Source organism: Pelodiscus sinensis, unplaced genomic scaffold (assembly GCF_049634645.1).
Source record: "Pelodiscus sinensis isolate JC-2024 unplaced genomic scaffold, ASM4963464v1 ctg95, whole genome shotgun sequence".
NCBI lineage: Eukaryota > Metazoa > Chordata > Testudines > Trionychidae > Pelodiscus > Pelodiscus sinensis.
In genome coordinates this window covers 279,512-292,819 of record NW_027465954.1, presented here as the reverse complement: position 1 = coordinate 292,819, position 13,308 = coordinate 279,512, and the positions used below count along the sequence as shown (strand labels likewise).

General features: G+C 55.3%; 1 protein-coding gene across 4 annotated transcripts in view; it reads right to left on the bottom strand.

Annotated features, from left to right (window-relative positions):
• Nucleotides 1-13,308, bottom strand: part of DCHS1 (dachsous cadherin-related 1) — a 154,736-nt gene that overhangs the window by 17,172 nt on the left and 124,256 nt on the right. The gene's annotated exons all lie outside the window — the stretch shown is intronic.

Sequence of the window (13,308 nt, the reverse complement as noted above, 5' to 3'; positions counted from 1 at the left end):
CCTAACGAAGAGAGGAAGGAGCATCTTCGCGGGCAGGCTTGCAAACCTAATGAGGAGGGATTTAAACTAAGTTTGTTGGGGGACGGTGACCAAAACCCTGAGGGGAGTGGGAAAGTCGGATACCGGGAAGAAATGCAGAGAGGAAGGGGCAAGAAAGGATGACCCCTGATTTGAATGGAGAAGATAGGGCAATCAACTGGTTATCTGAGGTGTTTGTACATGAATGCGAGAAGCCTGGGCAACAAACAGGAAGAACTGGAGGCCCTGGCCCAGTCCAAGAAATATGATTTAATTGGATAACAGAGACTTGGTGGGATGACTCGCATGACTGGAGCGCTGTCATGGAAGGGTATAGACTGTTCAGGAACAAAAGGCAGGGGAGAAAAGGAGGAGGAGTTGCACTATATGTAAGAGCTCTATGATTGCTTAGAACTCCAGTATATAGAGGGAGAAAAACCCGCTGAGAGTCTATGGGTTAAGTTTAGAGGTGCAAACAACAGCAGTGATGTTGTGGTTGGTGTTTACTACAGGCCACCAAATCAGGTGGATGAGGTAGATGAGGCTTTCTTCAAACAACTGAGAGAAGCTTCCAGATCACAGGCCCTGGTTCTCATGGGGGACTTTAATCACCCTGGCATCTCTTGAGAGACCAATACGGCAGTACACAGGCAATCCAGGAGGTTTTTGGAGAATGTTGGGGATAACTTCTTGCTACAAGTCCTGAAGGATCCGACCAGGGGCCATGAGCAACTTGACCTGCTGCTCACAAACAGGGAGGAACTAACAGGGGAAGTAGAGGTGGGTGACAACCTGGGAAGCAGTGATCATGAGATGGTAGATTTCAGGATCCTGACCAAAAGAAGAAAAGAGAGAAGTAAAATACACACCTTGGTCTTCAGAAAAGCAGACTTTGACTCCCTCAGGGTACGTCTACACTACAGCGCTAATTTGAACTAAGCTAATTCGAACTAATGCGTCTAGAACTAAAAACTAGTTCGAATTAGCATTTTGCTAATTCGAACTAGCATGTCCACATTAAGTGGACCCTGAACCAGGCTTAAGGATGGCCGGAAGCAGTGCCAGCAGGGCATCAGATGAGGACTTAGAGCGTGGAGCTGCTGTCTCAGGCTAGCCGAGGGCTGTGCTTAGAGGGACCCGACCACCACCCCGGACAGACAGTTCTCAGGGGTGCCCCGCTTGCAAAGCAGTCCTGGCTTGGAGTGCCCTGAGTACCCACACTGGGCACATCACACCACTCGGCCATCAGACCGGCTGCACTTGCCGCAGGCTGCCATCTGGGGGGAGGGGGCAATTGGGGGGCTGCAGAAGAGCTTCCACACCCAGAAGCCCGCAGAGCCAGCCCAGTCCTCCCCATCGGGGGCTCGTACCCCATTCCTCCCTCACCTCCTTCCACTTACCCTTCCCTAGCCCCTTTTCTTGATGTACAAAATAAAGGACAATTGTGTTAAAAAATGGAATCTGTCTTTATTGAACAAAACTGGGGGAGACTGGGAAAAGGAGGTGGGAGAGGGGAAGAGAGAGGCTGGGAGAGGGGAGGGCAACTAAAATGATCAGGGGTTGGGAACAGGTCCCATATGAAGAGAGGCTAAAGAGACTGGGACTTTTCAGCTTAGAAAAGAGGAGACGGAGGGGGGACAGGATAGAGGTCTCTAAAAGCAGGAGTTGGGTGGAGAGGGTACATACAGAAAAGTTCTTCATTAGTTCCCATAAAGAAGGACTAGAGGACACCAAAGGAAAGGAATGGGTAGCAGGCTTCAAACTAGTAACAGAAAGTTCTTCTTCACAAAGCAAAGAGTCAACCTGTGGAACTCCTTGCTGCAGGAGGCTGTGAAGGCTAGAACTAGAACAGAGTTTAAAGGGACGTGAGATCAAGTCATGGAGGTTGGGTCCATGGAGTGCTATTAGCCAGGGGGTAGGAGTGGTGTCCCTGCCCAAGGTTTGTGGAAGGCTGGAGAGGGATGGCACGAGACAAATGGCTTGGTCACTGTCTTCAGTCCATCCCCTCCAGGGTCCCTAGGGTTGGCCGCTGTCGGCAGACAGGCTACTGGGCTAGATGGACCTTTGGTCTGACCCAGTACGGCCATTGTAAGCTCAGGGCTCAGGGTTGGGGGTCTCAGTGGACCACCTTGATTTTCATGCACACCTGCTCCTGGGTGGCCAGGCTGGCAGCTCTCCTGCCCTAGATGGCCACTTTCCTGCGCCTAGTGCGTAGATCGTGGACGAGGTCCACCATGTCCGCACTAGCTCAGGCGGGTGCCCGCCTCTTGCGGTCCCGGGCAAGCTCCCGGGAGCCGCCAGGCTGGTCCCGGGAAGAGGGGGAGGGCTGGGGGGCATCGGGTGGGTGGCTCGATCCGTGCCAGGTGCAGGGTCTGCTGGCTGGGTGCTGGCAGGCTTGCACCTGGCACGGGCACTGTAGCCAGCCCGTGCCCCTTTAAGGGGTCTGGGGCCGGGAGGGTGGCAGTAGAGTTTCCCTGGTGTTGGCCAGAGTGGCCACCAGGGAAACCTGGGGAGGGCTAGCCTCCCACTAGTTCGAATGAAGGGTCTACACAGCCCTTAATTCGAACTAGCAAGTTCGAACTAGGCTTAATCCTCGTGGAATGAGGATTACCTAGTTCGAACTAAGCGCTCCGTTAGTTCGAATTAAGTTCGAACTAACGGAGCGCTAGTGTAGCGCCTATGAAAGTTAGTTCAAACTAACGTCTGTTAGTTCGAACTAACTTTGTAGTGTAGACATACCCTCAGAGATCTGATGGGCAGAATCCCCTGGGATGCTAACATGAAGGGGAAAGGAGTCCAGGACAGCTGGCAGGATTTTAAAGAAGCCTTACTGAAGGCACAGAAAGAAACCATCCCGATGCACAGCAAGAGAGGCAAACATGGTAGAAGACCAGATTACCTTACAGGGGAAATCCGTGGTGAACTTAAGCACAAAAAGGAAGCTTACAAAAAGTGGAAACTTGGACAAATGACCAGGGAGGGGTTTAAATGTATAGCTCGAGAATGCGAGCTATACAAAGTTATCACAAAGGCGAAAGCGCAATTGGAATTGCGACTGGCAAAGGATGTGAAGGATAACAAGAAAGGTTTCTACAGGCATGTTAACAAGAAGGTGATCAGAGAGGGTGTGCGGCCCCTAATGGATGAGGGAGGTAACCTAGTGACAGATGATGTGGGGAAAGCTGAAGTACTCAATGCTTTCTTTGCCTCTGTATTCATGGACAAGGTAGGCTCCTGGACTAATGCGCTAAGTGACACAAGATGGGATGAAGATGGACAGCCCGTGGTGGGTAAAGAACAGGTTAGGAACTATTTAGAAAAGCTAAACATACACAAATCCATGGATCCGAGGGTACTGAGGCAGTTGGCAAATGTCATTGAGGAGCCTTTGGCCATTATCTTTGAAAAGTCGTGGAGATTGGGAGAAATCCCGGATGACTGGAAAAAGGCAAATGTAGTGTCCCTCTTTAAACAAGGGAAGAAGGACGATCCAGGGAACTATAGGCCGGTCAGTCTTACCTCGGTTCCTGGAAAAATCATGGAAGGGATCCTTAAGGAATCCATTTTGAGGCACTTGGAAGAGAGGAAAGTGATCAGGAATAGTCAGCATGGATTCACAAAGGGCAAGTTGTGCCTGACCAATCTGATTAGCTTCTATGATGAGGTAACTGGCTCGGTGGACGTGGGAAAGTCAGTGGATGTGATATACCCTGACTTTAGCAAGGCTTTTGATACGGTCTCCCACAATATTCTTCCCAGCAAGTTAAGGGATTGTGGATTGGATAAATGGACGGTAAGATGGATAGAAAGATGGCTAGAAGGCCGGGCCCAGAGGGTAGTGATCAACGGCTCGATGTCAGGATGGCGGTTGGTTTCTAGCGGAGTGCCCCAAGGTTCGGTTCTAGGACTGTTTTTGTTCAATATCTTTATTAATGATCTGGATGAGGGGATGGATTGCACCCTCAGCAAGTTTGCAGATGACACTAAGCTAGGGGGAGAGGTAGATACGGTTAAGGGCAGAGATAGGGTCCAGAATGACTTAGACAAATTGGAGGATTGGGCCACAAGAAATCTGACAAGGTTCAACAAGGACAAGTGTAGAGTCCTGCACTTGGGACGGAAGAATCCCAAGCATTGTTACAGGCTGGGGACCAACCAGCTAAGTACTAGTTCTGCAGAAAAGGACCTGGGGGTTACAGTGGATGAGTAGCTGGATATGAGTCAACAGTGTGCCCTTGTAGCCAAGAAGGCTAATGGCATACTAGGGTGTATTAAGAGGAGCATTGCCAGAAGATCCAGAGATGTCATTATGCCCCTTTATTCAGCTCTGGTGAGGCCACATCTGGAGTATTGTGTCCAGTTCTGGGCCCCCCACTACAAAAAGGATGTGGACGCTTTGGAGAGGGTCCAGTGAAGGGCAGACAAAATGATTAGGCGGCTGAAGCATACGACCTGTGAGGAGAGGCTGAGGGAGTTGGGTCTGTTTAGTCTGCAGAAGCGAAGAGTGAGGGGGGATTTGATAGCAGCCCTCAACTTCCTGAAGGGAGGTTCTAAAGAGGATGGAGAGAGGCTGTTCTCAGTGGTGACAGAACAAGGAGCAATGGTCTCAAGTTGTGGTGGGAGACGTCCAGGTTGGATATTAGGAAAAACTATTTCACTAGGGCTGTGTCTAGACTGCATCCCTTTTTTGTAAAAGGGATGCAAATTAGACCTATCGCAATAGCAAATGAAGCGGAGATTTAAATCTCCCCCGCGTCATTAGCATAAAAATGGCTGCTGCTTTTTTCCGGCTTGGAGCTTTGCCACAAAAAGGCGCCAGTCTAGACGCGGATCTTTTGGAAAATAAAGCCTTTTCCGAAAGATTCCTTATCGCTCTTAAAATAAGGGCTGCAAGTGTAGGCATTCGGAATTGCAAATTAAGCCCAGGATTTAAATATCCCACGCTTGATTTGCATCTTCCCGGATGGGCGTCATTTTTGAAATTTACAAGCCCAAAGTAACTGTCCGCGTCTACACGTGGCAGTGAAACGGGCGTTCGAAATAAAGCCCTAGTTCGAACTTCCTGTTAAACCTCATTGCAGGAGGAATAACAGGTAGTTCGAACTTGCAGGAGGTATAAGGAATCTGTTGAAAAAGGCATAACGTGGTGGCCATTTTTATGCAAATTAGGCATGGGATATTTAAATCCCTTCCTCATTTGCAATATCGACCTGCCTAATCTGCATCCCTACGGGTTATAGTGGACTAGAAGCTGAATATGAGTCAGCAGTGTGATGCTGTTGCAAAAAAAGCAACCATGATTCTGGGATGCATTAACAGGTGTGTTGTGAGCAAGACACCAAGAAGTCATTCTTCCGCTCCACTCTGCACTGGTTAGGCCTCAGTTGGAGTATTGTGTCCAGTTCTGGGCACCGCATTTCAAGAAAGATGTGGAGAAATTGGAGAGGGTCCAGAGAAGAGCAACAAGAATGATGAAAGGTCTAGAGAACATGACCTATGAGGAAAGGCTGAAAGAATCGGGTTTGTTTAGTTTAGAAAAGAGAAGATTGAGGGAGGACATGATAACAGTTTTCAGATATCTAAAAGGGTGTCACGTAGAGGAGGAAGAAAACTTGTTCATCTTGGCCTCTGAGGATAGAACCAGAAGCAAGGGGCTTAAATCGCAGCAAGGGAGGTTTAGGTTGGACATTAGGAAAAAGTTCCTAACTGCCAGGATGGTCAAACACTGGAATAAATTGCTCAGGGAGGTTGTGGAATCCCCATCTGTGGAGATATTTAAGAGCAGGTTAGATAAATGTCTATCAGGGATGGTCTAGACAGTGCTGGGTCCTGCCATGAGGGCAGGGGACTGGACTCGATGACCTCTCGAGGTTTCTTCCAGTCCTAGTGTTCTATGATTCTACTTATCATTTTTTAAAGGGGTACTTTAACTTTAACACTGCCCTTGATGACCATGTGGATTCCGCTTCCAAGTCGGCTGAGTACTCTGAGGCTGACCAGGGTGGAGCTAAGGTGGATGCAGCCAGTTACCTTGCTGCTGGGGTGTGCCGGGCCATCGTCTCCGGCTCGCCGTGGTGACGAGGAGGGGGAGGCGGAGGAGGCATGGCTGGGCCCGGGCCTGATATGCCCTGAGTGGGGCCAGCGGTTACGGAGCTCGGTGCTGCGCTCAGTGCCGCTTGAGGGCCCTGCCCTAGTGCTGGCTTTGGTGCCAAGTTACGGGCCAGGGTCAAGGCTGCCACAGGTGCCGGGACTACAGACAGTGCCATACTTGGTGCCGGGAATGCGTGCAGAGTGGAGTTTCCTCGGCTCCTGTGCCAGGGCGCTGGGTGCCCAGATCTCCGATCGGCGCCAGACGTGGTCCAGATCTTTGTCCGGGGCCGATGCTGAAGTAGGAGAGGAGGACAATTCAATCAAGTCCCTGGCTGCCTTGAAAGCCTCCAGGGTAGGAGGCTCTGGGAATTCCCTCATTGGACTGGGATCCTGGTGTGGGTGAAGTCGTTTACCTGACCGAGATGGTCTGGGCTTGGCGCCCGATGGAGGGCATGCCCTGTGGGGTGACCTGCCCCTGCTAGACCTCCCCTTCCTCTGAGGCACCAGAGATTGCGACCAGTGCCGAGGTCTGTGCGGTGCCGGCGAGCGGCGCAAATGGCCTGATGCCTCCTGCAGCCGGGTCTGACACTGGTGCTGGTTGTAAAGCCACTTCCATCAGTTTAATCTTGAGGCACAACTCTTTCTCCCGCTTGTGTGCAGCTTGAACGCCTGACATGTGGAAGCAGGGAAAGAGGATAAGGGACTTGTGTGTAGTCATCTTAGGTTGGTCAGTAGGAGAGCAAGAGCCAAGCTCACTTTTAGGCGAGATTTCTAAAGAGATGCTTCTCTGCTTCGCTCTAAAGATAAGAATGGAATGCTGACTTCGGTGACAGCCTTGACAGTAAGACAGCTCCGAAGGGAACGGAGAGGAATTCTAACCGATGTGTATGTAATAGACAGTATGCATATCACCCTTTTATTGTTCGTATTCGAAGATCTGCCTAGACTGTAGTCCCCCGATGTGTATGTAATAGACAGTGTGCATATCACCCTTTTATTGTTCGTATTTGAAGATCTGCCTAGACTGTAGTCCTCCGATGTGTATGTAATAGACAGTGTGCATATCACCCTTTTATTGTTCGTATTCCAAGATCTGCCTAGACTGTAGTCCTCCGATGTGTATGTAATAGACAGTATGCATATCACCCTTTTATTGTTCGTATTCGAAGATCTGCCTAGACTGTAGTCCTCCGATGTGTATGTAATAGACAGTGTGCATATCACCCTTTTATTGTTCGTATTCGAAGATCTGCCTAGACTGTAGTCCTCCGATGTGTATGTAATAGACAGTATGCATATCACCCTTTTATTGTTCGTATTCGAAGATCTGCCTAGACTGTAGTCCCCCGATGTGTATGTAATAGACAGTGTGCATATCACCCTTTTATTGTTCGTATTCGAAGATCTGCCTAGACTGTAGTCCTCCGATGTGTATGTAATAGACAGTATGCATATCACCCTTTTATTGTTCGTATTTGAAGATCTGCCTAGACTGTAGTCCTCCGATGTGTATGTAATAGACAGTGTGCATATCACCCTTTTATTGTTTGTATTCCAAGATCTGCCTAGACTGTAGTCCTCCGATGTGTATGTAATAGACAGTGTGCATATCACCCTTTTATTGTTTGTATTCCAAGATCTGCCTAGACTGTAGTCCCCCGATGTGTATGTAATAGACAGTGTGCATATCACCCTTTTATTGTTTGTATTCCAAGATCTGCCTAGACTGTAGTCCCCCGATGTGTATGTAATAGACAGTGTGCATATCACCCTTTTATTGTTCGTATTTGAAGATCTGCCTAGACTGTAGTCCTCCGATGTGTATGTAATAGACAGTGTGCATATCACCCTTTTATTGTTTGTATTCGAAGATCTGCCTAGACTGTAGTCCTCCGATGTGTATGTAATAGACAGTATGCATATCACCCTTTTATTGTTCGTATTCGAAGATCTGCCTAGACTGTAGTCCCTTCCCCTGCAATTGCTCGCAGTAAAGCTGCCTCTGGGCTTGTTGCTTACAAACACAGAGTGAGGACATTGTTTTCTTCCACACAGATTTTGCAGGCCTCCAACAATCATCCAAGCACTTCGGGCAGACAGAGTGTGGGTAACCGCAGGGCACAGGCCTCTGGCACTTCTTACAAAGCTTGAAGCCTTGAGGCCTGGCCATGCCCCACGGCACATGCCGGGCGCGTGGCGCAAGAACCCTGATGGGTCCTTAGCACCGGGTAATACCACTTCACAACTGCTTAAAAACCGGTAAGAACGTAATTGAAACTAGAACAAAAACCTGTAACGTCGAGTGATGCTAAAGGGCACATGCTGAGCAAGAGCAGGAGCACATTCCAACCACTGACATGGGCGGTAAGAAGGACTCAAGGGGGTGGAGAGCCAGCAGGGGTATATATTGGCCAGTATACCGGGGCCACTCCAGGGATGCTGGCCAGACGGGTACTGCTAAGAGAACAATTTCTGATGATGCATGCGCGCACACACCTACATGGACTGGACATGAGCAATCACTCCAGGAAGAACTGGGCTTGTTAAGTTTGGAAAGAAAAAGCCAGAGGAGGGACATGAGAGCAGTTTTCAAATATCTAAAAGGGTGTCACAAGGAGAAGGGGGAATTGTTCTCCTTGGCCTCTGGAGATAGAACCAGAAGCAATGGGCTTAAACTGCAGCAAGGGAGGTTTAGGTTGCACATTAGAAAACATTTCCTAACAGTCAGGATGGTCAAACACTGGAATAAGTTGCCTAGGGAGGTTGTGCAATCTCCATCCCTGAAGATATTGAAGAGCAGGTTAGACAGACGTCTAGCAGGGAGGGTCTAAACGGTGCCTGGTCCAGCTGTGAGGCCAGGGGACTGGACTGGACTGGACTGGATCTCTCGATCTCCCTTCCAGTCTAGTGTGCGATGATTCTAAGGGTGGTACATGGTGCCCCAGAAGTGTGGGGTGTTCAGTTTTCAGCATGTTAAGGCAGGTGGGGTCCTTGCATGGTGCCCAGGGGGGCTGTGGGGAAGGTTCATTGGGCCCAGCTGGCAGTCAGGGGGGGCCTTGCATGGTGCCCAGGGGGGCTGTGGGGAAGGTTCATTGGGCCCAGCTGGCAGTCAGGGGGGGCCTTGCATGGTGCCCAGGGGGGCTGTGGGGAAGGTGCATTGGGCCCAGCTGGCAGGCAGGTAGGGTCCTTGCATGGTGCCCAGGGGGGTAGTGGGGAAGGTGCATTGGGCCCAGCTGGCAGTCAGGGGGGTCCTTGCATGGTGCCCAGGGGGGCTGTGGGGAAGGTGCATTGGGCCCAGCTGGCAGGCAGGTGGGGTCCTTGCATGGTGCCCAGGAGGGTTGTGGGGAAGGTGCATTGGGCCCAGCTGGCAGTCAGGGGGGTCCTTGCATGGTGCCCAGGGGGGCTGTGGGGAAGGTGCATTGGGCCCACCTGGCAGGCAGGGGGGGTCCTTGCATGGTGCCCAGGGGGGCTGTGGGGAAGGTGCATTGGGCCCAGCTGGCAGTCAGGGGGGTCCTTGCATGGTGCCCAGGGGGGCTGTGGGGAAGGTGCATTGGGCCCAGCTGGCAGGCAGGTGGGGTCCTTGCATGGTGCCCAGGGGGGCTGTGGGGAAGGTTCATTGGGCCCAGCTGGCAGTCAGGGGGGGCCTTGCATGGTGCCCAGGGGGGTTGTGGGGAAGGTGCATTGGGCCCAGCTGGCAGGCAGGTGGGGTCCTTGCATGGTGCCCAAAGGGGCTGTGGGGAAGGTGCATAGGGCCCACCTGGCAGGCAGGTAAGGTCCTTGCATGGTGCCCAGGGGGGCTGTGGGAAAGGTGCATTGGGTCCAGCTGGCAGGCAGGGGGGGTCCTTGCATGGTGCCAGGGGGGCTGTGGGGAAGGTGCATAGGGCCCACCTGGCAGGCAGGTAAGGTCCTTGCATGGTGCCCAGGGGGGCTGTGGGAAAGGTGCATTGGGTCCAGCTGGCAGGCAGGGGGGGGTCCTTGCATGGTGCCCAGGGGGGCTGTGGGAAAGGTGCATTGGGTCCATCTGGCAGGCAGGGGGGGGTCCTTGCATGGTGCCCAAAGGGGCTGTGGGGAAGGTTCATTGGGCCCAGCTGGCAGGCAGGTGGGGTCCTTGCATGGTGCCCAGGGGGGCTGTGGGGAAGGTGCATTGGGCCCAGCTGGCAGGCAGGTGGGGTCCTTGCATGGTGCCCAGGGGGACTGTGGGGAAGGTGCATTGGGCCCAGCTGGCAGTCAGGGGGGGCCTTGCATGGTGCCCAGGGGGGCTGTGGGGAAGGTGCATTGGGCCCAGCTGGCAGGCAGGTGGGGTCCTTGCATGGTGCCCAGGGGGACTGTGGGGAAGGTGCATTGGGCCCAGCTGGCAGTCAGGGGGGTCCTTGCATGGTGCCCAGGGGGGCTGTGGGGAAGGTGCATTGGGTCCAGCTGGCAGGCAGGTGGGGTCCTTGCATGGTGCCCAGGGGGGCTGTGGGGAAGGTGCATTGGGCCCAGCTGGCAGGCAGGTGGGGTCCTTGCATGGTGCCCAGGGGGGCTGTGGAGAAGGTGCATTGGGCCCAGCTGGCAGGCAGGTGGGGTCCTTGCATGGTGCCCAGGGGGACTGTGGGGAAGGTGCATTGGGCCCAGCTGGCAGTCAGGGGGGTCCTTGCATGGTGCCCAGGGGGGCTGTGGGGAAGGTGCATTGGGCCCAGCTGGCAGGCAGGGGGGTCCTTGCATGGTGCCCAGGGGGGTTGTGGGGAAGGTGCATTGGGTCCAGCTGGCAGGCAGGGGGGGGTCCTTGCATGGTGCCCAGGGGGGTAGTGGGGAAGGTGCATTGGGCCCAGTTGGCAGGCAGGGGGGGTCCTTGCATGGTGCCCAGGGGGGCTGTGGGGAAGGTTCATTGGGCCCAGCTGGCAGTCAGGGGGGTCCTTGCATGGTGCCCAGGGGGACTGTGGGGAAGGTGCATTGGGCCCAGCTGGCAGGCAGGGGGGGTCCTTGCATGGTGCCCAGGGGGGCTGTGGGGAAGGTGCATTGGGCCCAGCTGGCAGGCAGGGGGGGTCCTTGCATGGTGCCCAGGGGGGCTGTGGGGAAGGTGCATTGGATCCAGCTGGCAGTCAGGGGGGCCTTGCATGGTGCCCAGGGGGGCTGTGGGGAAGGTGCATTGGGTCCAGCTGGCAGGCAGGTGGGGTCCTTGCATGGTGCCCAGGGGGGCTGTGGGGAAGGTGCATTGGGCCCAGCTGGCAGGCAGGGGGGGTCCTTGCATGGTGCCCAGGGGGGCTGTGGGGAAGGTTCATTGGGCCCAGCTGGCAGTCAGGGGGGTCCTTGCATGGTGCCCAGGGGGACTGTGGGGAAGGTGCATTGGGCCCAGCTGGCAGGCAGGGGGGGGTCCTTGCATGGTGCCCAGGGGGGCTGTGGGGAAGGTGCATTGGGCCCAGCTGGCAGGCAGGGGGGGTCCTTGCATGGTGCCCAGGGGGGCTGTGGGGAAGGTTCATTGGGCCCAGCTGGCAGGCAGGGGGGGCCTTGCATGGTGCCCAGGGGGGCTGTGGGGAAGGTGCATTGGGCCCAGCTGGCAGGCGGTGGGGTCCTTGCATGGTGCCCAGGGGGGTTGTGGGGAAGGTGCATTGGGCCCAGCTGGCAGTCAGGGGGGTCCTTGCATGGTGCCCAGGGGGGCTGTGGGGAAGGTGCATTGGGTCCAGCTGGCAGGCAGGTGGGGTCCTTGCATGGTGCCCAGGGGGGCTGTGGGGAAGGTGCATTGGGCCCAGCTGGCAGGCAGGTGGGGTCCTTGCATGGTGCCCAGGGGGACTGTGGGGAAGGTGCATTGGGCCCAGCTGGCAGGCAGGGGGGTCCTTGCATGGTGCCCAGGGGGGCTGTGGGGAAGGTTCATTGGGCCCAGCTGGCAGGCAGGGGGGGCCTTGCATGGTGCCCAGGGGGGCTGTGGGAAAGGTGCATTGGGTCCAGCTGGCAGGCAGGTGGGGTCCTTGCATGGTGCCCAGGGGGACTGTGGGGAAGGTGAATTGGGCCCAGTTGGCAGGCAGGGGGGGGGGTCCTTGCATGGTGCCCAGGGGGGCTGTGGGGAAGGTTCATTGGGCCCAGCTGGCAGGCAGGGGGGGTCCTTGCATGGTGCCCAGGGGGGCTGTGGGGAAGGTGCATTGGGCCCAGCTGGCAGGCAGGGGGGGTCCTTGCATGGTGCCCAGGGGGGCTGTGGGGAAGGTTCATTGGGCCCAGCTGGCAGTCAGGGGGGTCCTTGCATGGTGCCCAGGGGGGTTGTGGGGAAGGTGCATTGGGCCCAGCTGGCAGGCAGGTGGGGTCCTTGCATGGTGCCCAGGGGGGTAGTGGGGAAGGTGCATTGGGCCCAGTTGGCAGGCAGGGGGGGTCCTTGCATGGTGCCCAGGGGGGCTGTGGGGAAGGTTCATTGGGCCCAGCTGGCAGTCAGGGGGGTCCTTGCATGGTGCCCAGGGGGGCTGTGGGGAAGGTTCATTGGGCCCAGCTGGCAGTCAGGGGGGTCCTTGCATGGTGCCCAGGGGGGCTGTGGGGAAGGTTCATTGGGCCCAGCTGGCAGTCAGGGGGGCCTTGCATGGTGCCCAGGGGGGCTGTGGGGAAGATGCATTGGGCCCAGCTGGCAGGCAGGTGGGGTCCTTGCATGGTGCCCAGGGGGACTGTGGGGAAGGTGCATTGGGCCCAGCTGGCAGTCAGGGGGGTCCTTGCATGGTGCCCAGGGGGGTTGTGGGGAAGGTGCATTGGGCCCAGCTGGCAGTCAGGGGGGTCCTTGCATGGTGCCCAGGGGGGCTGTGGGGAAGGTGCATTGGGCCCAGCTGGCAGGCAGGTGGGGTCCTTGCATGGTGCCCAGGGGGGTTGTGGGAAAGGTGCATTGGGCCCAGCTGGCAGGCAGGGGGGGGTCCTTGCATGGTGCCCAGGGGGGCTGTGGGGAAGGTGCATTGGGTCCAGCTGGCAGGCAGGGGGGGTCCTTGCATGGTGCCCGGGGGGCTGTGGGGAAGGTGCATTGGGCCCAGCTGGCAGGCAGGGGGGTCCTTGCATGGTGCCCAGCGGGTTGTGGGAAGGGTGTATGTAGTATACAGAGTGTATGATGTGGGGGGGCTTTGTGCTCAGTGTTTGTGGGCTGCATGGCAGGCCTGATGGTCTGCATGTGGACTGTGGGAAGGCTGGTTTTGCGGGGCGCGAAGGTTGTGGCACAGTGGAGCAGTAAATACAGGGGAGATGGTGCCCAGAGAGCTT